The sequence below is a fragment of the Candoia aspera genome, chromosome 3 (assembly GCF_035149785.1).
Source record: "Candoia aspera isolate rCanAsp1 chromosome 3, rCanAsp1.hap2, whole genome shotgun sequence".
Taxonomy (NCBI): domain Eukaryota; kingdom Metazoa; phylum Chordata; class Lepidosauria; order Squamata; family Boidae; genus Candoia; species Candoia aspera.
In genome coordinates, this window is record NC_086155.1 from 193,003,826 (window position 1) to 193,027,824 (window position 23,999).

Genomic DNA, 23,999 nt, shown 5'->3' on the forward strand with positions numbered 1-23,999 from the left:
TCAGGGGGGACAATATTCCATAAGGCAGGTGCTATGGCAGAGAAGGCCCACCTCCTGGGACCAGCCAAGTGTAGTTCCCTAGAGGACACGACACACACCATGCCTTCTCTACCAGATCTGATGGGATGGGAAGATATAATCAGGGAGAGGTGGTCCCTCAGATAACCCAGCCCCATGCCATGACTTTTCATTGAAACTTCCAAACACAAGTAGGCAGTGAGCTCTAAGGCAGATTCAAAACACTCTTTTAGTGCCCTACAAATGCCCTGTCCCATCTGGCTTTAAGCTAGTATGCTGCAGGGTCATTTTGATTTACAATACCACATATTAAGGCAAAAAAATAAAATAAAATGATGAGTTGCTTGAACCACATGCCTTGTCTGGAAAGTAATCCTCTTGTTCTACTACCACCACAATTGTTTGAACAAATTTCTCACCAGGGCAGGCATTTCTTGAATAATCAAGTAGCCTTCAAAACACACTCCCAAATATCTAAATTCCCCACCCCAAGGCTGCCAACCCTCTGCACTAAATGGTAACATATTCTCAAGTTGGTTCATAGGGATCTGAACCATGGTGTCATAAATTTTCCATTTCCTTTTGAAATTCAAATCTTGAGCTTCTCTGTTCACCTTTGCAGTGGAAAGTGTAGTCCATGACAATGGCTACCTTTATGTTTTATTGGTCTGTTCAAGTCTTCTGCTTATGACCATTTCCTGCCCACCCATTCCCCCATCCACAGAGAAACAGGTCAGGGCAGAATGTTGTGACCTAGTTGCTAAACAGAATTTCCAGCTGAACAGTGGATCCCATTACACTGGATGCAGATAAGCTTCTCAACATGTTATTATTAAGTTGTGAAGCTCTAAACAGTTTGAGACTTGATTGCCAAAGAGTTTTTCCTTTTTCTTCATGCAGTGCAGCAGTTGAAGTAAATAAATACTAGCCCTTGAGATGAAGAAAGGATTTTAACTTTTTTTTTTCCTCAGCAGTCTTCCTCTTCGCAATTAATCCTGACTGCTTTGGTCTGTACAAGTGCGATTTGCAAAGTCCTTCTTCTGTGATGTAGCCATTATCTACCTTGATATAAAACACCTTTTGGACATATTACATGAATTAATCACCAAAGCAGCATTTCCATTTCCTCTCCTGTTATCTCAAGAAGAATGTGAACGATAATTCACACATATTGAATGGCAACAGTGAGTGGAAAAAAAACAAAACACTGAATATTTCATCTCTTCATTAAAACAAAAACAAAAACAAAACTATCCGCCTTCCCCTTCTGTTGGTTTGCTTGCTACCTACAGTAGTGTCTCAAGGTGATAGACGTGAAAACAAAAACAAAAAAACGTTCCTTCTGATTTCTCCTTACTTACTGACCCTACTACCACTGTGGCCAAAATCATTTATAGGAATATGATGGAAAAAGCAGGAAGGATTGGTGTGGTGACATTAAAGGTGGACATGAACACCAGGAGAGAAATAAAGCTAGGAATTTATCTCTAGATCAGGTTCAGATTTACCACCTAGCCAGTGCCTCAAGCATAAAGAACCAGCATCTATGGTTTCTGCTGAACCACAACTTCCTTCTTGGCTTCATGGTCAATGTCAAAGGAAACTGATAGTTATAGTTCAGAAATGCTCCTCACACAGCAACATTCTGTCTATTCCAATTTTCACCCATCCAGCAAGACAAATTCCCATCAAGGCTTTATCAGGAAGTGTACCAAATATGCAGTAGCTATGATAGCACAGTCACCTTTGTGTGTCTCAAGTCCATAAATCACCTATTTTTGCATAGTTGCAATATGCAACTATTTTAACTGAACACAAGAATAAGCAAATTACATCCAATATCTTGTTCTGTCAGCACCTCTTCTGTTTTGTTTTGCTCTGTGCTGCATTATTCAGTATATTATTGAATTAATGCAAATAGCCTTCCTGTAAACCTGCCTCAAGTTAGTTTGGTCTGCTCCTGTTAGCTGTTACCAAAATATTTTCGGAAAAATATTTTTTATTTTCCTTTCTCAGTACCATTCTGTGCCATCGCACTCTTTTTCTATTTTTAAATCCCATCTGACAAAACATTCAATTGTTGTTTCATTTTAACTGACTGCATTTGTTAATTCTTTGGGGGTATGCCTGGTTTATTACTTCTCAGAAGGAAGTTTGAATTGCTAATGAAGAATAACCTTGAATTATATATAGGTGCTATGCCTCATATCATAGAATGATATGATTTTTGAAACATGTAGAACCCATATTTGTTGAACATGTTGCCCTGTTTCTCAAAGTCTGCCAGCTTCACACCCAGATGAATCTTCTAAACATTAGCATAGCTATTGTTTCTTTTAGGATTTAGAGAGAAGTTTCCCAAAACTATGATAAATGTCTATCAAACTTCTTCATTCTCCAGTATGGCTAAGCAAGTTGCTTTTGAGATTCATAGAATATTCTTTGGTAAATGCAGAATTTGTTTCAGAATAATGTTAACCATTCTAATCATTGTATTAGTTTTTTAACATGATGTTATTCATAAGCCTTTTTTTCAGGCTACTGCTTTTATCATTATTTTGTTTTGATGTTATGCACTGTAACTGTTTTGCTTTACTGTGTATTTGTTTTAGAATTTTGTCTGATTTAGTCTGTTATCAACCACTCTAAAAAAAAGTTGTATCAATGGTCAACATAAAAAGAAAGAAAATAGATTATTCTTCAACAGTTCTCAAATATTGTTAAAGCCCATTGCTTTCTTCAGCATTAGTAAAACATTTTTTTTTTAAATCCATCCAATCATTTCTGATTCTTGGAGACTGGCTGGACAAGTCCCTGCAGTTTTCTTGGCAGGCTTTTTCAGAAGTGGTTTGCCATTGCCTCCTTCCTAGGGCTGAGAGAAAGTGACTGGCCCAAGGTCACCCAGCTGGCTTTGTGCCTAAGGCAGGACTAGAACTCACGGTCTCCTGGTTTCTAGCCTGATTCCTTAATCACTATGCCAAACTGGTTCTTAATAAAACAATATAGTAGCTTTTAATCCAGAAGTGCCTCATCTGGATTGTCATGTTATGCCTAAATTGTTAGTAATTTTTCCTGAACCAAGTTTATCCTATCAAGGCCACAGAAGGGTCTGTTTTGTGGCAGTTTTCTTCAGTAAATCAAAGCAAAAGAAAAAAAAATCATCCCTGAAATCCATCACAAAGAAAATAAACTTTTGTCATCTCTTAATAGCTAAAGAAGCTACAATGGAAACTGATGGAGATGCTGTCTCTAGTTGTTCATATGTTAAAGTACTTGAAGAACTACATCCTAGAAAATATAGCAAAATTCAGACTGATTCCAGAATTAACCTTAATTTATTTGTCAATAATCCAGTATGCTGGATTAATGGTTCTGTCTCAGGGACCATTCCCTGCCAACTGGTTCTAGCTAAGTAGAGATAGCATTGCTACACATGAATTCACATTTTCCAAAAGGAACAGACAAGCAAATCAGAACTCAAATTCCAGGAAGGGAAGATCAAGAAAAGCCCGGGTGTGTTTCTTTTGGGGAGAACTCAAATGCATTTCCTGAATTTCAGTAGGGAGTCACCTCTGATGTAATGTACTTAAAAGACCTTTACCTTCCTACTGCCTGAATAGGGTATTTGGTGAAGAGCTTGCATTCAGTTCATTGAAGCCTCAGTCTGGGTGGCCAGATCTATCTCTAACATGCTCTCTTTTAAATGTCCAGTTTGCTTCAGTATTTGATTACCATAACTAGGGTACTCCTAAGACTCTAATAACAGCAATGTAAACTTTCTGTGCTGGAATGGTACTGGAAAAATATAAATATCTGGGGTAAATTGTCCTCAGACTTGGGTATTCTTCTTAATTTTTTAACTTCAATGGACCTAAAGTCCACTTCCAGGATCATGGGAGGAATTTAACATTCCTCTGAATAAGGAGGAGTCATCAAGCAGAAATATAGCTATAATCCTTTTATCCACCCTGCTAGTCTTGTAACAGCAGGTTGTCTCAACCTTTAATGCAATCCATTAGCAAACAGACTTAAAATACAACAGAATTTAAAAATTCTACAAAAAGCAATCAGAACAGAACAGCCAAGATGAACAATTAAACACAAATACATTTGATTTGCATAATCCATTCTGAAAGTAAAATTAGCACTTACTATTTTTGGACTAATGCAGCATGTTTTAGCATAGAGTTTTGGTTTTTCCTTGTTTTATATGCCTCAGACATATATGCCAGGGGTCCCCAAACTCTTCAGCTCATTGACCCCTTCATGAAGTTTCAGATTGTTCATTGAGTCCCAAACATTTATTACATGAACATAATTTATTAAATACTATTTTAACTAATAGTACTATGAATAATAATAATAATAAATAATAATAATAATAATAATAATAATAATAATAATAATAATAATAATAATAATAATAATAAAAAAATAGAGATGACTCAAGGCTGCTTTCGCTGGCAACTGATGATCCAACCCTGGGTAACAATTGTCTTGCTGCTAGCCAACTCACCATCAGGAGTAGGGACTGGCGTGGAGCTCCACAGAGACCCCAAAACATTAATTAGCCCCAATCAAACTTCCATCATTTATTCACCATCTATTGACCACCAGACATTTATGGACCCTGTTTTGACTCCCAGCTATTTATCAACCCCTTGGATAGTCCCATCGACCCTTGGGGGTCAATATTAACACTTTGGGGAACCTGCTGTATGCACTGCCAATGAGAGGGATTTAGTCTGATTGAACATACAGTAGTTGAATTTCAATTTTAGCTTTCTGTGTCCTAAATTCAGAGAAATTTTTGGGAGTATGGAAACTTTCACAAAAAGAATAACAAAAATCTGCTGCTGGATATAATTCAATGTTAAAGATAGTGTAATTTCAAATGCATTTTGGAGTGACTGAGTGGACAGACATGGCTATTGTGTTTTCAGAGCTTGGAGAAACAACTGTATTCTTTTAAGTGTGAATGCTATGGGTAAATTCACACAAATGTCACCTACCAGTAATAAATACATTCAGTCACAGCCTGATTTGAACTGGAAATGTCATAGCCGAAACTACTGGATTAATTTTGGGGACTGTCTTGCTTTTTCTGAATCCACTGCTTTTTGTAATATTTTACCAATGAAGAGTTCTGGAGAATTTGAACACTTGCATACACTTTTGTGTTATTTTGGTTGGTGCTAAAAAATGTAATACACAACTATACATTTTGTATTTTTTTAAAAAAAGCTGTTGTTAAAAAAGCTGTAGCAGATATTATACATCATTATAATGCAAAATCAAGGTGTATTTTAGAAATATTATGTTCACAAACATGCTAATACATGATTTCTTTCATTATAGTTCATGAAAAAACCACCGCTTGCTGGTTCTGCCCAACACATAAAGCTATAAACTGTGGTTTAGAAATTACTGGGTCTGAGCTGACCCAGCCTGCTATGCTAGAAAAAAAGTAAGCCATGTTATAGCTGAAAAATCACAACTGTTCTGAAACTTGACTGTCTTTGCTCCTTTTCCACTTCCCCAAACTGTTTTCATGCCACATTTTAAATGGGAAAGAATTTTATTCATTATCTGATTTAAAAAAAAAAAAAAAAACTCCGCAATGTTCATTTCCTGAATTGGTATGAGAACCAGAACACCAGAACAGTCTGACCTTGAACTGCAAACCTCACTGCTGAATCAATTAATCCAAACCACAATTTTTGGATCGCCTTGCTTCTTCTAACGCTTGGTCTGTTATCCTTCAGTGCTTGCAGTGTTGAGAATTTCATCATGCAGTTTGCAAAAGACAAACTTGTGTAGAAAAATGCTTATGTTAGAAAAGCACACCAATGTCCATGCTGTCTTTTTAAAAAGCCTCAATAAAGAAGGAAGAAGCAATACTGTTTTCTCATCCAAATGTGTGTGTGTGTTTGTGTGTGTTGTCCTAAGTTATCCATCCATTCATCCACTGATCACCTAAGACAGCATAACTAAAAATGATATGTCTATATCCTATGAATGACTGAAAAGACTGAGCAGAGACACAGCAGAAGTATGGTAGAAAAACTGATGCACCATGTGGGTCCTGCCATGGCCTTATCATCTACAAGACATCAGTTGTTGTGGGCAATGCAGCTGTTCTACTGCTGCAGCACTATCTTACATATCAGTAGACACAGCAGCACCTTTCCTATCCTCTGTTCCCTTCCCAAGCTGTTATGCTGAGCAAGGGCCTAAAGGGACCCATCCAACTCCAGGAGTGTATGATTTTGCAATGGCAGAGAATATATGTAGCTCAGGGTACATAATGGAGCACTGGAGATAGAACTTCTCTGAGCTTCATTTTTCATTTACAGATGGTTCATTACCTGCCTAAGTAACATCTTCATGATTCATTGCACCCCACCCAGTCACATGTAAGGCTGGTTGGATGAACAACTAAATATTTCACAACCCAAGAAACTGTTTTCTGCAGGAAAAGCTTTGTAACCAGGCAGGTAATGAAGCATTTGCAAATGAAAAACCAAACTCGGAGAATTCCTGCAACCCAGAAGTCCTATGATTCTATGAGTCTTAGCAGGTCATCCAATACCAACGTTGCCTGTGTGATAGGTAACGTGTGGTAGCTATGCCCTAACTCTTCTGTCATAGTGACCTGCTAAATCTCTGCTTGAATGAAGCTGAGGTTGGACCTCTTACATATATTCTGCTTCATTTTCACCACCTGATTTCTCTGTCCTCTGGCATGACCAACTAGAACTGTCTTCTCAAGTGCAGGCCAATAAATAAATAAAAAACTGAAGCAAAAAAGAACAGAGAAAAGTTTGCAGCAACCCATAATTCTTCTAGAACACTGTCACTGGGGAATAGGCACACAAAGCCTAAGCAATAAAAGAAATTGGTTTAGTTAAACAGTGTGAGTAATCAGTTCCCATTCACTCACTCTTATATACCATCCCTCAACCAGGCTGATTAGGCACTGGTTAATGTTTTGGGGGAAGGTGCATCATGCAGCAGATGGATGACCCAATCTCATTATTCCACCCTCTTTTTATAGCCTGCACAGATTCACAAGCTTTGTCCCTGAGTAAATCCTTCCTTCTGTTGTAGAATTTACTGTTAAACAGTTGGCCTTTAAGTGTATATTTCTTTTCCAATGCAATACGGTGTTATTTCCACTTATTCGCCTACACTCATTCCCATTTCTTGTCATCTTAGAATGATTGATCTTCCACTGGCATAAATTGCTGCCCACCTTCCTATGGTCATAAATGGTATTGTGGGTCATTTCTACCTAAGCAAAGTAAAAAAGTAGTGAGAATCATTCAGAAAAAAAGACAATCAGGGAGACAAGTCCCTTGAGTGTGGTAATAGAGGAAGAAAGCTAGATCTGAGATGGAAGAGCATTTCAGAATTACCACTGTGATTTGGAAGTAAATATTGAGTCCTGAAGCCAGAGAGACATTTGCGATAACACACCGGCAAGCCAAAGATGAAAAGGTATTTACAGATCAAGGAAGTTCATAAAGTATTCTGTTGAACTGCTTCAAAGAGATCAGAAAAAGTGCTACTACCACTATGAAGAATAGTTAAATACAACAACAGAATAGAAGAATACAACAATAAGCAAGAATAACCATAGTTATCTACAACATGGAAAGGTATTTATTGCCAACTTAAATTTTTTATCTTAAAAACTTAGTGGCAGGAGAAATTGGGTGACTCACTCCCTTACAGTTATGCTTCAGTTATGCTTCGCTAAACTAAAGCCTGTAAATGTTAATGAGGTTTAGAGAGGAATTTATTCCCTGGAGACAAAGAAGCCTTCTAATATATCTATCCTGGTTACTTGCAATCCAGCATATATTCTGGTTACTTGCAATCCCCCTGCTGGGGCATGGGTTTCTGCAAAATTGTGAGTGATGTGAGGGAGGTAAGATAAACTGTATACGATTCAATATAATTTTTCATTAGCAGCTAATCCCTCCCACAGCATAGTGGAATTACAGAATTTTAATAAAGGAAAACAACACAGAAGACATTCCTCTTCTGGTGTTGTTTCAGAGCAATTGGGGGGAAGGTTAGAGTGGCAAGACATTCAGGGTTCCTTGTAGCATGGCTGCAACTCCGTGCCTATCTGGCAGCTGCGACTTATTCAAGAGGACAAAAGTGGCTTGGTTTATGGTTCTAATAACAAGGCAGTTAAAAGTTTCCCATCTGAAGCCAAGCAATTATTGATAGTATTTTCTTTAAGATGCTGTAAAGTAGACAGACTTCCAGGTAATATGAAATTCTTATTCTTATTTTTCACCCATGGGGCTACTCTTAGTACAATGAGTTTAGCTTTATAGAACAGGACTAGCAAAAATATGTCATTACTTCTCACAGCCTAGCTATGGTAAAATACTAGGGCATATCATCTATCTGAAGAGATCATGAGTAGTTAAGCAACTATCTTTAGTTATTTGGAAGTTAGTGGTTAGGGTGCTGAGTAAGTTCAGGTATCTGAATCTTACAGTACTAGTGGCTAAATGAAGAGAGATTTCCTTACAGGTCCTTCAAAAGCCAGTTTGGTGTAGTGGTCAAGGCATCAGGCTGGAGACTGGGAATTCTAGTCCCACCTTAGGCACGTGCTGGGCGACCTTGGGCCAGTCACTCTCTCTCAGCTCTAGGAAGGAGGCAATGGCAAACCACTTTCAAAATCTTGCCAAGAAAACTGCAGGGACTAGTCCAGGCAGTCACCAGGAGTAGTAGTAGTAATAATAATAATAATAATAATACCCTGACTCAAAGGCAGGAAAAAAAAGTACTTCAAACTTATAGCATGCTTTATTCAGGAAATGCTAATTTAACACCTATAGCAAAGTTTGGAAAAAAAGTTGGGCATCTGTGCCCAGATACTATCAAAAATCTTTTAAATGGATATTCTAAGGATTATACCTTGATCTTTATATATAAAGAGCATCTGGACCAGCTTTTTGTTATGAACTCTTCTAAATATTCCCAGTGGAAGCATTCCTGCAAAAATCGTTGGAGTTAGAGCTGTACAACCTTGTTGATGAAATGTAACACAAGTCAAACAAGTTAAATGTGGAAGAAATCATAAGCAGAGGTAGCCTTTGTGACATTTTTTCAGTAGAATAATATACCTTAATTTAAGAACTTTGGAAATGTCAAATTCTCTGGTTTGACAAAGCAGCTTTGGACATGGCACCATGCCATTCAATAGTACTTCCCACAGGCAGTAAATGCTTTTAGAGTTGAATTAAAGGACAAAAGGTTCTTATACTAAATTGTAGTCTGAATTCTATACGCCTTTGAATCTTAAGCAAAGGTGAGTAGCCTTTGCTACTCCTGAGGCCTTAGAGCAGCCCCTGGTGCTTCTTCCTTGTTTGCTACTGACATTTTGCTGGAAAACTAGTTGAAAATATCCTCTGAAAGTTTGTTGCACAGAGAAAAAAAATGACAAATGAAAAATTGCCTGGATTATAGCATTTACAATTTATGGACATATCTGGATCTGAATCTAGAAAGATGGATGGATGATAGATAGATAGATAGATAGGTAGATAGATAGATAGATAGATAGATAGATAGATAGATAGATAGATATAATTTTAACTTTTAAATTTCATCTTCTTTTAAAGTGCTCACTTAGTATATGTATGTGTCTATATACAATATACACTAAAGACATTTACGCATACTGACATGTGTGCATGAGATTTGGGCATGTTTATATGAGAATATAAACATTTATCTTAAGTTTAATTCAGTTAAATGTCCTGCAAGCAAAAATACAAGTTATAAATCAAATCAAATTAATGAATCAAAAGGTAGGCAAGCTCACTCTGTCATTTCCTAGGGAGATACAAGGATTTCTCTAAGATGCTCTGCTAGTTCTTAAGTAGGTCATACTTCTTGCTTTGACATCTCAGCTTTACTCTTCAAAAGTGCCACACAGAGTTGAACACAATACTTGGTACACCTTTCTTAGATTAGAGAAATACCATTGCTTATTCTCTACTGCTCATACTGTTTTACTGCTTGATTTGGCACATGATATAACTCTTTTGGTGGCAAGCTGGAATTTATTTCCACAAACATATACATAGAAGTATACAAATACAAGCAAGGCTATATGCAGCCCATTATTATTTCATTTAATAAAACATTATTAAAATTATAAATAGATTGATTTATATCATGAAATTGTTGCAGAATGCTGGGAAAGCCTTTAGCCCAGGAGAGATCAGAAAAGCCACACACCAGGCATTTCTATAAAAATAATTTATTTACAAAAAGCAAAACAAAAGCAAAACATATTTTAAAGGACTTAGCTCTCCTGGCTTGCTACATATCGGCAGAGAGAAAAAAGGAAGTAAGAAACAAGTCTGGGCAGGATCCTCCCCCCAGGCGATTTGCATGAAGCATGTGAAAGGAGACAATCAAATACAACCTCTTCACCCGGCCAAAATGATTAGGTACAATAGCAGCTTAATCTGTTAGTAGGAAAACCTCAACAGAAATTTCTTCAAAAGAACACAGGAGGATTAATCTATGATCACCCAATAATTGCTTATTGGGAATTTGATTTGGATTTTGTCCCCATCCTGAATCCATTGCCCTTCAGATGGTCTGAATGACATTTCTTGCTTTGAGTCCCCCATTGGGGGAGATGGGCGGTGATATAAATTTAATAAATAAATAAATAAATTTCTCATTAGAATTACCAGTCATCAGGATGAGGGGAGATGTCCTCTGCAACATATATAACATGTATATTATAGAGCATTAACAAGAGACCAAGCAGTAGAATTGCTGTTTTTTATGTGGCAGCCACGTACTTTCAGTAATGACTATTTACATCTTTAAAAAGGATTTTGCAAATTGGGATTCATAATCTGAAATCCTGTAAAGAGTTTTGGAAGAATTCAGTATATGGATTTCAACAAATCCATCTTTTTTTACATTCTGAAGATTGGCACCTCATGTTCAATTAACCTGCATATAAGCACGCCTTTAAAGTATATTTTAGATGGTGATGTTTGCTAATAGAAGTTACAACACCCCCATTCATTTGTTTAATTATTTATTGTATAATTAAATGTTTACATTTTGTTATTGATGCAGTAATCGAAAATGAAATCCAGACCTAGATTGGATAATTTACAGTGTTTACACTGTGTGTATAGATATAACTAAAAAGTTAAAAAAAAACATAATCCCAAAAGTATATGTTTTGTTTTGTGATTTGTCTCTCAATTAATTACTTAGTATAATTTAAAGGATGTGACTAAGATATTAATGGGGTGCTATAAACTGAAACCAGTTCTCAGTGGAGCTAGCATGTTTCTGAAAAAAAAAACATTTTTATCATGGGAGTTTAAGATATATTGATTTTCTTGAATTATTGCTGTAAAGCATGAATGATTTGTGGAAGGAAATATATGACTTGTTGAATTAAAATAAAGTGCTTTGCTGTAATTGGATGTTAAAGAAACAACAGAATTCTTAATGCTGGAGAGGCAAACATATGCTATAATAAAAGCTAGGCTTTGCTTACATTATGGACAACTAAACAGAATCACTTCTGGGACAGCTAATAAGTATTTGACTATGTTAATTTATGCCACAGTTCAATATATATTTATTTGAGAGTGAATTCACTGACAATCAGGCCTACTTCTGAGTAGAGAGAAATATTTTTGATTCAGAAGGAAAATAACATGGTGAAACTGGGAAGGGTTTGGGCTGTTAGAAATACTTGAGACACACATTATCATTAAGGTATGTCTTGTGCATGAAGTATGTCCACTAGTCAATGTTCTCTCATTTTCTTGCATTAGAGCTACCAACTCTGGGACTGCAAACATCTGGATAACTAATACATTGAGCAACATTATAAGAAAAAAAAAATCTCTTTGTAGCTCATATATGAACCCTATCTCATGCACTCTATTCATATAAATTTGTGTAAGCACATATTTAATCACTTGTCACATGCAGTGCTTATGTAGAAGGACTATAACATCCATTATTCACCCAGAAACAAGATATTAATAGTGCTGGGTGGCTGCTTCCAAACACTGTCACCTAACTACCATATGTCAAAATAAGATTTATTATTATTATTATTATTATTATTATTATTATTATTAAACTTGTATGCTGCCCAACTCTCAATGATTCTAGGCAGCTTACAACAGCCAACAAAGAAATTACAATAAAATCAATAAAAGATAAAAGATAAAGATAAAAGATAGCAAGCATGATAAAGCAAGGGATTTCACTCTCCCTCACCAAAGGCCTGGGTGAAGAGCCAGGTCTTCACAGCAGTTCTATCCTCACCATCCTATTTAGGATGGGATGATTTAAGAGCAGCACAGAAGACCACCCCATGTATATTGAGTGCTTAAAACAGTACTTCGCCGTCCATGATAACCCATATGAAAAGAAAATGCCTGCATTGCTGGATTACCTGGTGTCAAAGATGACATTTCCTGTAGAGTTTTACCCATCTAGAGAAATAAATTATTAAGGAGCTTTATTGCCTCCTTGACATTAGATGGAATGGAAAAGATCTGAGCGTCACTTTCACAGTAATAACACTGAAACCCATATTACTGCATTAGCTTTCCCATTGTTGTAATGTATATGAATACATAGGAAATGGATTTGAACCCCATAATCCAAAGCACCAGGAGTTGAGTTGGGGATTACTCTCAAATAATGACTAAAGAATTGAAATGTATGCTTTATAGCAGGAGTGCCCATATTCTATATTCTGAGATGATTCTGTTCTTTAGACAATAGACCAGAAACTAGAGCTGTATTTGGCATATAAACCAAGAAATCCATATATAATAAAGTTCAGGGATACCTAGAAAGTCTATGTGGCCAAATGTGGTTTACAGGCAAGTGTTAAGTATCTTTAATCTGTCAGTGTTTAAAAGCAATTTATTCCATGCACCAAATGCAACTGTGGGTCTTGATAAAAGTTGGTTGGACTGCTGAGGGCCATTTTAAATTGGCAACATCACTATTGAGAAACAGTGGTAGTTGGACAGCCTTGTTGAGAAATCAAATGGAATTGTCTTGGTGAAAGTTAAAAGCATACAATGGGTAGGAAGTTGCTATGTCAGTTATACAGAAATGTTTGTAGAAACAAACATAAAATGATGGAAGGGAAAATGGCAGATCTTTATTTTAGCATGCATAATTGGTCTTGAAGAAACAAGAACAAGACAAATCTAAGTATAAGTCCAATGCAAGACTGTACAATCTCTATTTCACACGTGGAAGCCAAGTGGATTGGTAGTTGATTCTTATATCAATAATACCACCCGGATAGTGTCATTCTCCATACCCAAGGGATGCAGACCAGTTTAGGGATGCAGAAAAGATTGAACGGTACCCAAATTATGACCTTGATAATAATTATGTCTTCAAAGAGAAGGATGGAAGAAGGACTAACACTACTCTTCCAGTTGCCTCCCTCTGCCTACTAATTTTGGCAGAAAATATAATAAGCTTGAAAACACATGGCATATACTGCATGGGTTTGATAAGTGAAATCAGTTCCTGTCTCTGATGTTACACAACACATAACTTGGCTTAATCTCAGTTCATGGTGTAAGTGGAAACTTACCGCAAGTTTAAGCTAGTCTTTTGCAATCAATCAGGGGATCATGACCAAGGCAACAAAGGCTTAACTGTCAAGGCATAATCCTACGCACGCTTACAGTATGGACTTGTTGTTGTTTGTTGTTTATTCGTTTAGTCGCTTCCGACTCTTCGTGACTTCATGGACCAGCCCACGCCAGAGCTTCCTGTTGGTCGTCAACACCCCCAGCTCCCCCAGGGACGAGTCCGTCATCTCTAGAATATCATCCACTCATCTTGCCCTTGGTCAGCCCCTCTTCCTTTTGCCCTCCACTCTCCCTAGCATCAGCATCTTCTCCAGGGTGTCCTGTCTTCTCATTATGTGGCCAAAGTATTTCAGTTTTGCCTTTAATATCATTCCCTCAAGTGAGCAGTCTGGCTTTATTTCCTGGAGGATGGACTGGTTTGATCTTCTTGCAGTCCAAGGCACTCTCAGAATTTCCTCCAACACCACAGTTCCAAAGTATGGACTTACTTTCACTTAAACAATCAGAAGATTAAAACACATAATGTCTCACTGATTTTTTCCACTGCATATAAAGTTGATGGTATTGCATTATTGCAGATCCAGGGTCAGCAAAGCTGTGAGAGAATTGCTTTTCTTAGTGCTACTTTGTAAGTTAATGGATGAGATAAACATTGAATTGGAGATTTGAGGGCTCATTAAGTAGTTATTGTTCTACTCTTGTTTAGAGTTTCTCATCAGAATGAAAAAATCTCAGTGATAAAACTCATTTTTCTTGAGTGACATCCCAAAGCTGTAGTTTGGAATAAATCTACAAAATAATCACAATAATTTAAATGATAGAGATATGGAACTCTGGATTAATTAAGTGTGTTGCTTAATGTACCAACAATGAGTAAATAATATCTGAAGAAGAAAACAGGACTTTGATGGGCACATGGCCTGAGGTTAGACAAAAAAAACCAAAACAAAACAAAAAACCCACAAACCAACAAGTTTTTTTTAAAAGCAGCACAGACACAATACATTTTATTCTGTGTTCTAACAATTATTTTACCATCCACGCTTACCATACCATTCATATGCCATTAAAACACAGCTTCCAACAGCTTTGAATACAATACAAAACACTTCTTTTTTTTCATATTATCCCCAGCCTTCTGGTCACAAAATTATCTGCATGAAATGTGTTGTTCGACTCTGACCTTTTGTTTATTTTTAATCATTTCCATTTCATTGTAGCCTAAAGATCCCCCAGGGAGTACATTTCTGAGAGATGCTGTATTTTGTCAGGTGGCCAGTCAGATTGCCTTTAGAAGTTGGGAGTTAAATGAGCGCAGAAGCCCATAATGCATCTTGGGTGCTTAACAATCCTGAAGACACGAGCTGCCTGTCATGTCTTCTTCCCCCATAATATTTACTTGCTTTTACATGTTTGAAAGCACTGAGATGGAAAGGGCAGAGAAAAGCACTCTTAAAAGTGACAGCCTGCTTCTCAAATGCTGGGATATAGTAGAGCCTCTGTCTGGAAAGTCGGGAGGAAGACTCAGTAGTCGGTCAACCAAAACTGTCCTTCATGCACTGTGACCTCTATCTGTTTACTTAGAAATAAATCTACTGAAATCAAAGGGACATACTTCTGAGTAGCATATAAAGAGTTGCTTCAGTAATGGAAGAAAATTCCATGCATAACAATGCATTTGTTATTCTTTAATAATCCACCTGATCTGATTAGCTATCTAGATTGTATCTATGGAGATATTCAGATGATGGCCAAACTGGATTTAAGTTATACAGTTACATGAATTTCAGAGGTAGACTACAGGTAGTCCTCGCTTAATGTCCACAATTGGGACTGGAATTTCAGTTGTTAAACAAAACAGTCATTAAGCAAATCCCAATTTTATAACCTTTTTTGCAGCAGTCATTAAGTGAAGCACTGCAAGCATTAAGCAAATCATGTGGTCGTTAAGCAAATCATGTAGTTCCCCATTGATTTTGCTTGCTAGAAGCCAGCCAGGCAGGTCGAAAATGGCAATCATATTACCATGGGATGCTGTGATGGTCATAAATGTGAACCAGTTGCCAAGTGCCCAAACTGTGATCACATGACTATGGGGACACTGTGACAGTCATAAGTCTGAAGACCAGTTGTAAGTTGCTTTTTTCAGCACCATTGTTAAGTCGGAACTGCCGCTAAATGAATGCTTGTTCAGCAAGGACTACCTGTATTTAAAATGAAATGTTTGTCCATTAACCTTTTCTTCCCTCTTCATTCCAAAAGAATGTATACTTTTAATGTATAAAATGCATTAACACAACTGACTTTTGATATGTAAGATCCCAGCGTCCTTACTTCTATTGTTTCCAACCCAACAAAATATTGGAAAGAAATTATGTAAAGAGGTTCAGGACTTTGTCCATCAGCAGAATAATTCTCCAGATCCAGAATGGAACAGGACTAAATTTTATACTGTGGGAATAGCTGGCAAAAAAAGGATCAAGTGTGCAAATGGGCTGGATCCATCTGGGGGCTACAGAGAAAAACACTGCAGAAAAAAATAAACCAAACCAAACCACCTTCAATCTCTATGGGAGAGACAGCTGAATATTAGCTCAAAATGCTACTGACTGCTCCGCTTCTCCCATACTCTCCTGGTCATGGGACCTAGAGCATTCAGCCCTTCCTCTGCTTTCCAGCGCACACATGCACAGAAACATACCTACAGATGTAACACAAAGAGAAAGCAGAAACACAGAGATGCAGCACATTATTTTTACCCAGGAAATACAGACACTTTTCTTGGTCACTGCTGGCAAAGGGGTTGGGAAAAAATTCAGAAAGCATGTTCTGAATGTTTCCTCACCTTGTTTGAATAGTCATTTCAACTGTTTCAGAATGTCATCAGATAAAGCAGATAGAGCCAGGGGTTATGGAATATAGAGTCTGTTTCCCTCATAATTCTGGCATTTTAAAAGGAGATCTGAGAAAATAGAACCATTTTGTCTAAAAACATTCTCTTTTTTTCCCTTAAAATGAACAAAATAAGTGAAAGACAAGTTGGCACTGAGTGTGAACTCCTGTGTTCATGTACACATACTTCCACAGATGAACAGATATTATTAAGTAAAATTAATCCAAGATTAATATTCTGTCTGTCTGTCTGTCTCTCTCTCTCTCTCATCTATTGCTCCCTAACATATCCAGATTGTAACTCACTTCAGCTCTGTTAAATTGTCTTTCAGAAATATTTTCCCAATGCATACACTCTCATCTCTTCTGCAGGTAACTGCTCCATGTTTTCAGTGGATGAGTGAAGAAGGAATGAGGTTACACTTCCTACCAATATTATCAATGGCTGCACATTTGTATCTCTCAGGAAAAGAGATGCACAGAATGCAGAAAATAACCTGGTTGACCTTGAGCATTTGTATCAATCCTGAATATGCAATCTCTAGGCTGGAATGATTAATGGCTGGCATAGCTGGGATGCACAATTCTCATGCTTGTTCAAGCATTTATTGGTCAGATATCATCATATATGGTAACATCTTTTACATTAACAAGTGCATCATTGAAATACTAGTAGTTTATGAGGGATGTATGAAAATCTTTACTGAAATCTTAAGGAAGAGCTTCTGATTACTATCTGCTGTGTTGATTTCTAGTGGATTCCATTAATTATGACATACTTCCTACAATTAATGCCCATTGCTATATTGATGTTCAGCTCTGAATTTCTTACAATTATATTTAATTCTTCTTGAATACAGGCAGAAAGCTAAGAATATAAAAGTAACGTGCCATGGATTTTAATGGGAGAAAATGATACAACCTGACAAAGTGCAATATACTGTTGTGCAGATGGGAAACAAAGAAGGGATTCTGCTAGCATCTGTCATTCTTTGCTCAAAGATTTGCACAAAAAAGCTTTTCTTTGTTTGCAAAAAGAATGTGTTCAAAAACAAGATGCATATGAGAAAATTACATTACAAACAAATGTGGGTGAAGGACAATTCCATTTTTGAAAGGGTATGTTAGACATTGATGCATTGTCAAAACCATGCATTAAGAAAGTTGCATTCAGATTTCATATATTAGATAAAGTTGTGTACACTACTACTTACAGAATGTTGCAAATGATATAACATCGAGATTTTCTGTTTAAGAATGCTTCAAAAAGAGGAGAATACAATACCATTTGGAATGATAACAACATCAGGACCCATACTATATATCCATATATCTCAGACAGAGCATAACAAACTGTGAACTTTGGGGCAGTATGTAAAATACAAGCACAGAGCCTTATGATTCTAAAGTTGATTGTGTCTTCTGATTGGGAAAGAATGTTGAAGGATAATATTAATAGCTTAAGCAACAGCTACAAAGCAGCACAGATTGCATTAATTCTGTTTCAGTTTCAATGCTTAATCCTAAATACCATTTTAAGCAGAATTTGGCAGCCTAGCCTACCACTTTATGTCTGAGTGTTATTCAGCAATAACAGCACTCAGCATTGGCTACATCCAATAAGAAATGCTCATGAATCAGCAGTCTTTCTGCATGCTGATGCTACTGCCTCTTCCCCTTTGCATAGCAAAACACATTCAGTTACTGGGGATAATAGATAAGAAACACAGCTGTGTGCAAAGAGATTCATTTTGGCTTAAATTGCCAGTGCTATGTAAAAGTAAACAGGACCTAACCAGAAGGTAACAAAGGATCTAAACCAGTTATTAATTGCTTAAAATAAATGTAAGTATATGCTACAGAATGAAGCTTGTAATCTGCCAACAGAAATCCATAATTCCATGTCACGCTGGAAGCTGCTCTCAAAATCTTGGGATTAGCTAGAGTTTTGCTTTGTTTGCAGATAAATAAATAAAGCCCCTTTCTTTTCAAGCTACTACTGGAAATTCCTCCCAGACTAATGCAAAAGGACAATATTCCCTTCTGCTTCCTTTGTGGCTTCATTTGTACTGCGCTACAATGCTGCTTTCAAATATACATTTAATATCTTGAGTTTCTTATTCTTGGATGGAATAGTGTATTCTTTTAGGATTTTGCTACTAAGCATACCATCTGTGGCAAACTTACACAGGAAGGGAGGGAGGAAGGAAGGGAGGAAGGATCTCACTGTTTTCAAAAACTGGCTTTATCAGCCAGGAATGCATCCTGCTCTCACAATGGAATATATCTGCCACTGGGTGGCAGTATAAAGCCAATTCGGAGACTGCTATTATATACACCAGACACATTTTGCCTTTGTATGATTACTCAGTATTGACTTCTCAGACTCATTTAAATGAGACATGGCACTTCATTTGAATGTTTAATTTAAAGGCGACAACAGAATTACTCTTCTTGATACAATTGTATTGTTTGGGCATGGTTAGTTTGCAAAAATAAGCTCATGTTTTTATTTACTTTTAATAACGAATTGATGCTTAATAAAGTAGTAAATATACATACAGTTTCAGGCTGATTCAAACAATTTTGCTACACAAATTGCAGTATATTTGTTTTAAAGAGTGGCATTGCTCTATATTAATGCAGCTTTAGAGAGGGTTATGCATAATTATATTTCTATATTGATAGAAATCAATCAGTATGTATGTTAGAAATCAGCGTCTTTAGGCTGAAATCTTCAATTCACAGCTGGTACAGGAATAAGTTAGTTGTCTTAGTGGAACTTCCAAGTTTTCCAAGTTGCTAAAGATTAGATCTGTCATCAAGTTTTTATCTGAATGTATATATGAATTCCAATTTGTCAATGAAGATTCTCAGTCATCCAGGTGGAATTGTCTGTAGGTTGAATCATGGCAACTGGATTTCTTTCTTTTGGTTGAAGTGTTTCGCTGCTTGTCCAAGCACTGGCTTGGACTGAAGAAGCTGGCCCAGACTGAAGAAGCTGCTTGGACAAGCAGCGAAACGTTTCAACCAAAAGAGAGAAATCCAGTTGCCATGATTCAACCTACAGATGAATTCCAGTTGGGTGTATGTTGAGGGTGGAGGCTGGGGATGGACATATTTTAGAGAAATAGTTTATAAGAACATCAACATTTCTCATTCTATTTTCTCCTAAATATGAAACTCACGTGCACTGGAAAGTTCATCTCATACATTTCAAGGAAATCCTAAAGGAGTTCGTTTGTTGGAATTGTGATGGTGGGGGAAATCACAGTAAGGATTGATCTTTATTCTCAGTTGGAGAGGCTAAATCCTCCTACCAAATACATTTGTGTGTACCATCAGCTGCTGAGAGACTTGAAAGTAGCAAGAGAAGATCATTAAGCTCCTGTATTACCCCTCAGAGTTAGCTACATGTAGTACGTGCTCATCAAACTAATGACCTGGCCATGAAAGTGTTGTAATTCTCAAGCTAAGGAAGAGGATACTGGCTAAATTGCCATGCTATGCCTCAGAATAGCTTTGGAGCTGAAAAGTAAGTCCAACACAGAATTTAATTTTAATTAGAAACCATTCTTGGATTACAGTCTTATACTTGGAATTGTGCCAGACAAAAGTTTGATTTTTAGAGCTCATATCTTAACTTGATGTATAATTAATAGTATTGGCAGAATGCATTATTCACTGCTTATACTTTTCTCTGAATTATTTGAACAATGTTAACCAAGTATTTTTTAGCGTAAAGCTTTCCAGGGATATATATGCATTTTGACTAGAAAATAGATATGAAATACCTCATAATATTATAAGCTTCTCAGGATGAAATGGAATACATTAGTTTTATGATATTTCAGTTTTGTTGTTATCTGCCTGTATCTATCTATACCTGATTTAATTAAAAAAGGGATACTGGAACAGCAGAATCTTCTTAATGGCTAATTTCTTATACCTTAAAGGTATAAAGTGCAGAACTAATCAGAAGCCTTATTTTTCCATTACCTAGCAACTACGTAGAACTAAGAAAGGTTATTTCAGACTTCTTGCACATAAAGAAAAGGCTAGCCATATTGTGTTTTAGAATACAATGCATATTCAGGTCCCAGTGATCTCTGGAATAAACCACTGTGATGTCAAAATGATGATGTGCACCCAATGATATCTTCAGGTAAATAACACCACTGCATACTCTTATGCCCCTGTGTTTGTTGCACGTACATACATCATGGCATTTGCATAATGTCATCATCATATGTATGTCATTCATTCCTGCCCACCCACCCCCCAGTACCATGGATGCCCATGTAGTGAGGGCATATGCTGCTTTCCTGCTGCATTAATGTACTCTGGAACTCGTAAACCTATCTGACTTCTGCACCAAGTGAAATTTGCCACATTTTTTAATTCACAGAATTAAAAACAATTTCATTCTGTGAATTAAACTTTTGTCTGTTTAAGAACCTTTGGCTAACTTCATAAAGGTGAGCAGAATTTGTTTGAAGACTTTCATATATACTTAAACACATGTCATTCCCCCACTGTTTGTATGGAGACAAATAGAAGGGTAAATTATTAGTCTCTGGGTGTCCATAATGGTTTCTTACTGTTACATCCATTCATAATTAAGGACTTAAGGATAAGTGACCTGAGATCGTTTTTCTGTTCTATTAGTCTAATATCATGTCCCCCTACAGTGATAAGTAAACTCCATGAATAAACGTAATGATTGTGTTGGTGTTAGAACTGGGCAAGAATAAATATCCTACCTACTTGTAATGATTATATTTAAACTATATATCAAATAGAACAAATGACAGAACTTTCTAAATTTAAACTATAAAACAAATGCAACAATGACAGAACATTCCAATTATATAAAATAAACTGGATTAAAAATACTGAGGTTCGCTAACCTTTACATTTCTACAGATACACTAGAGATTAAGATATAGTGCTCCAGTTCCATAGGCATCTGGTGGACATCATAGTGATATCACAAATATCATTGATATCAATTGATATTGATACTGTTATCAGTGATAACAAATTGATATCATAATGCTAATGATGCAAATTACTAATCTGAGTCATTTCCATCATGACATAAATTGCATACATGGGTTTGCATCATGAAATACATGGCATACAGTACATCATATGTGTGATGATACATGTGACATCACTTCCCCCTCCTTGCCCTCCTGTGGATGCCCTTGTAAAGATCATGCTAGCAAAGATGCTGGAGACTTACACATATTTCTGAGTGATGCAGAACCCAACTATCAGTGGTCAATGTCAAAGGATCATCAATATCCAGTCACATTTCATCATATGAACAATAGGTGCCATTTGTTATATCCTGCAGAAATGAGAGCTTGGTTCATTTCAACTGTGTTTTGCTTAAAAAAAAATCTGTAAAAACATTACACTTTAATCAAAGCAAATTATAAAACTTAATATTTTTAACACCATGGTAAATTTTAACGGATACATTTTAAAAATGATTTTAAAAATCTGTGAATATAAAAAAGTTCAGTTGAAAATAATGCTCCATAACATAAGTAATAATTTAAAGAATATGGTATTGTTGGCAGTTCATAAAACCCTTGTGCCTCTCCTAAGAAACTGGTGCATGTGGAAACCCAATTCATAAGCCAAGCCAAGTCAAGCTCAACCACAGAAAAGGCCAAGCTTGATTTTTATGCCTCGAGCATTTTTTTTTTCCAGTGAAATTACCCTCTACATTGCTCACTACCTCCTGATGGGGTGCAAGCCACAATTTAAGAATCCCAGTTAAGAACCTGCAATTTCATTTCTGCACTCCAGTAATTATTGTTTTTGCATCATAGATGAAGAACAGAACAGAAATGAACACAATAAATCCACCACTGCTGTTATCACTTCAATGCTGGAAGAACATGGAGGATAATATTTTGCAGAGAAATCTTTGCCTCATGGAATTTTATCATTAGATTGAAAAATATCCTGATTTTTTCTTCTTGTGTTTCATGATTTCAAGGACTGTCTCTGGCCCTCGTGAGCAAAGCTATTAAATTGTGAGGGATAAGATGGAATTGTCATCTCCTTTCTTCTGATATGTTGAAATTGCACAAGAAATGGTATAATGAATTCAAGTTAAGCTCCTGGCAGCACTGCCAATGTATTTGAGGAGGAATCATCAAAAGAGTATGTTGTCCATCTGTAATCTGTACAGAGTTAATAATAAATTAATCCCATTAAGTCCTATATGAATAAAGTTTATCAGTTTATACAATTTGGCTGACTAATGTTCCAATCCAATGCACAATTTGTTTTGAGCATTGTTTTTTAGTAAACATGCTTGGGATTCTTCTGTCAATGGCATAGCCCACAAGAAAATTAACTTGATATTTTCCAAATCTAAAATTATGGTATTAGCTTTACTTTTAAAAGAAGAGAAAATAAAACTTTAGCTGTGAATGTCATGGCTTATTATTTTGTATCACTATTTTTTTGTGATCTAAGCTGGCATTTATTTTGATGCTTACATAGGACAGAAGCAGATCCTGAGCAGCCATGAAAATTTGTCAAAGAGATAATGGGAGGAAGTGGATTTTCAGAATATTAAACAATATGTCAAAGATCCGCTCTTCAAAAAGGTCAAGCTTACACCTTTTCAGAACTTAACACTCTCAGTATTCTCATTTAGTGTGGGAAAAAAAAAAGATGATAGAATCCAGCTTGTTTTAAATCCAGTGGGAATTATGCAAGACACACTTAGATTCAAGCAAAGCTACTTAAAACAGGATGGATGCATGGATGGATGGATGTTTACCCACCTGTACACTCATTCACACAGCTTATTTTAAATAGATATGGGGAGCTTTTCCATACACCTGTCTCATTTCAGCTGGATTTGAACAAGAGTTCCTGGCCGACTTTTACCTTCCTGAGAAGTGTATTGTCTGTCTATCAAAATTTTATTTTAGATCTGCAGTACATAATCTCCCTGGGGTGATAAGCAGGTAACAACTCTGTACAAGCATATCAGAAAACAAATTTACCAGTTCTGTTTATGTGATAGCAAACAAGTTTAATCAACTCCTAGTCTACACAGTAGTGTAAGGCTAACAGCAGAAGAGAGGAGCAAATGACCTATAGTATAATGGGTTATTTCCGTGAAGACACATTTGAACATTTGTATGTTCAAACGATCCCACAACATAGGAAATATATATAAAGGGAATTCATTGAAGGTTTTTCAATAATCACATCTTATTCACTTCCTCTGTCTACTGTTACTCAGAACAAATCAGAATTTCTCCTTGATTCCTCACAGGCCTTTGCATGGAAGAGTCATAGCCCTGAGCCATCTGCACAAAGTAGATAGGGGAAGGTTTTCCTTTTCAGAAAGCTTTGCAGTTTCTTGTAGAAATCTGGTAACGTGTCAAGGTTTCTGTT

At 36.5% G+C, this 23,999-nt stretch overlaps 1 protein-coding gene across 1 annotated transcript in view; it reads right to left on the bottom strand.

The window, feature by feature from the left end:
* CSMD3 (CUB and Sushi multiple domains 3) overlaps nucleotides 1-23,999 on the bottom strand; it is a 643,537-nt gene that overhangs the window by 539,351 nt on the left and 80,187 nt on the right. The window lies entirely within an intron of this gene.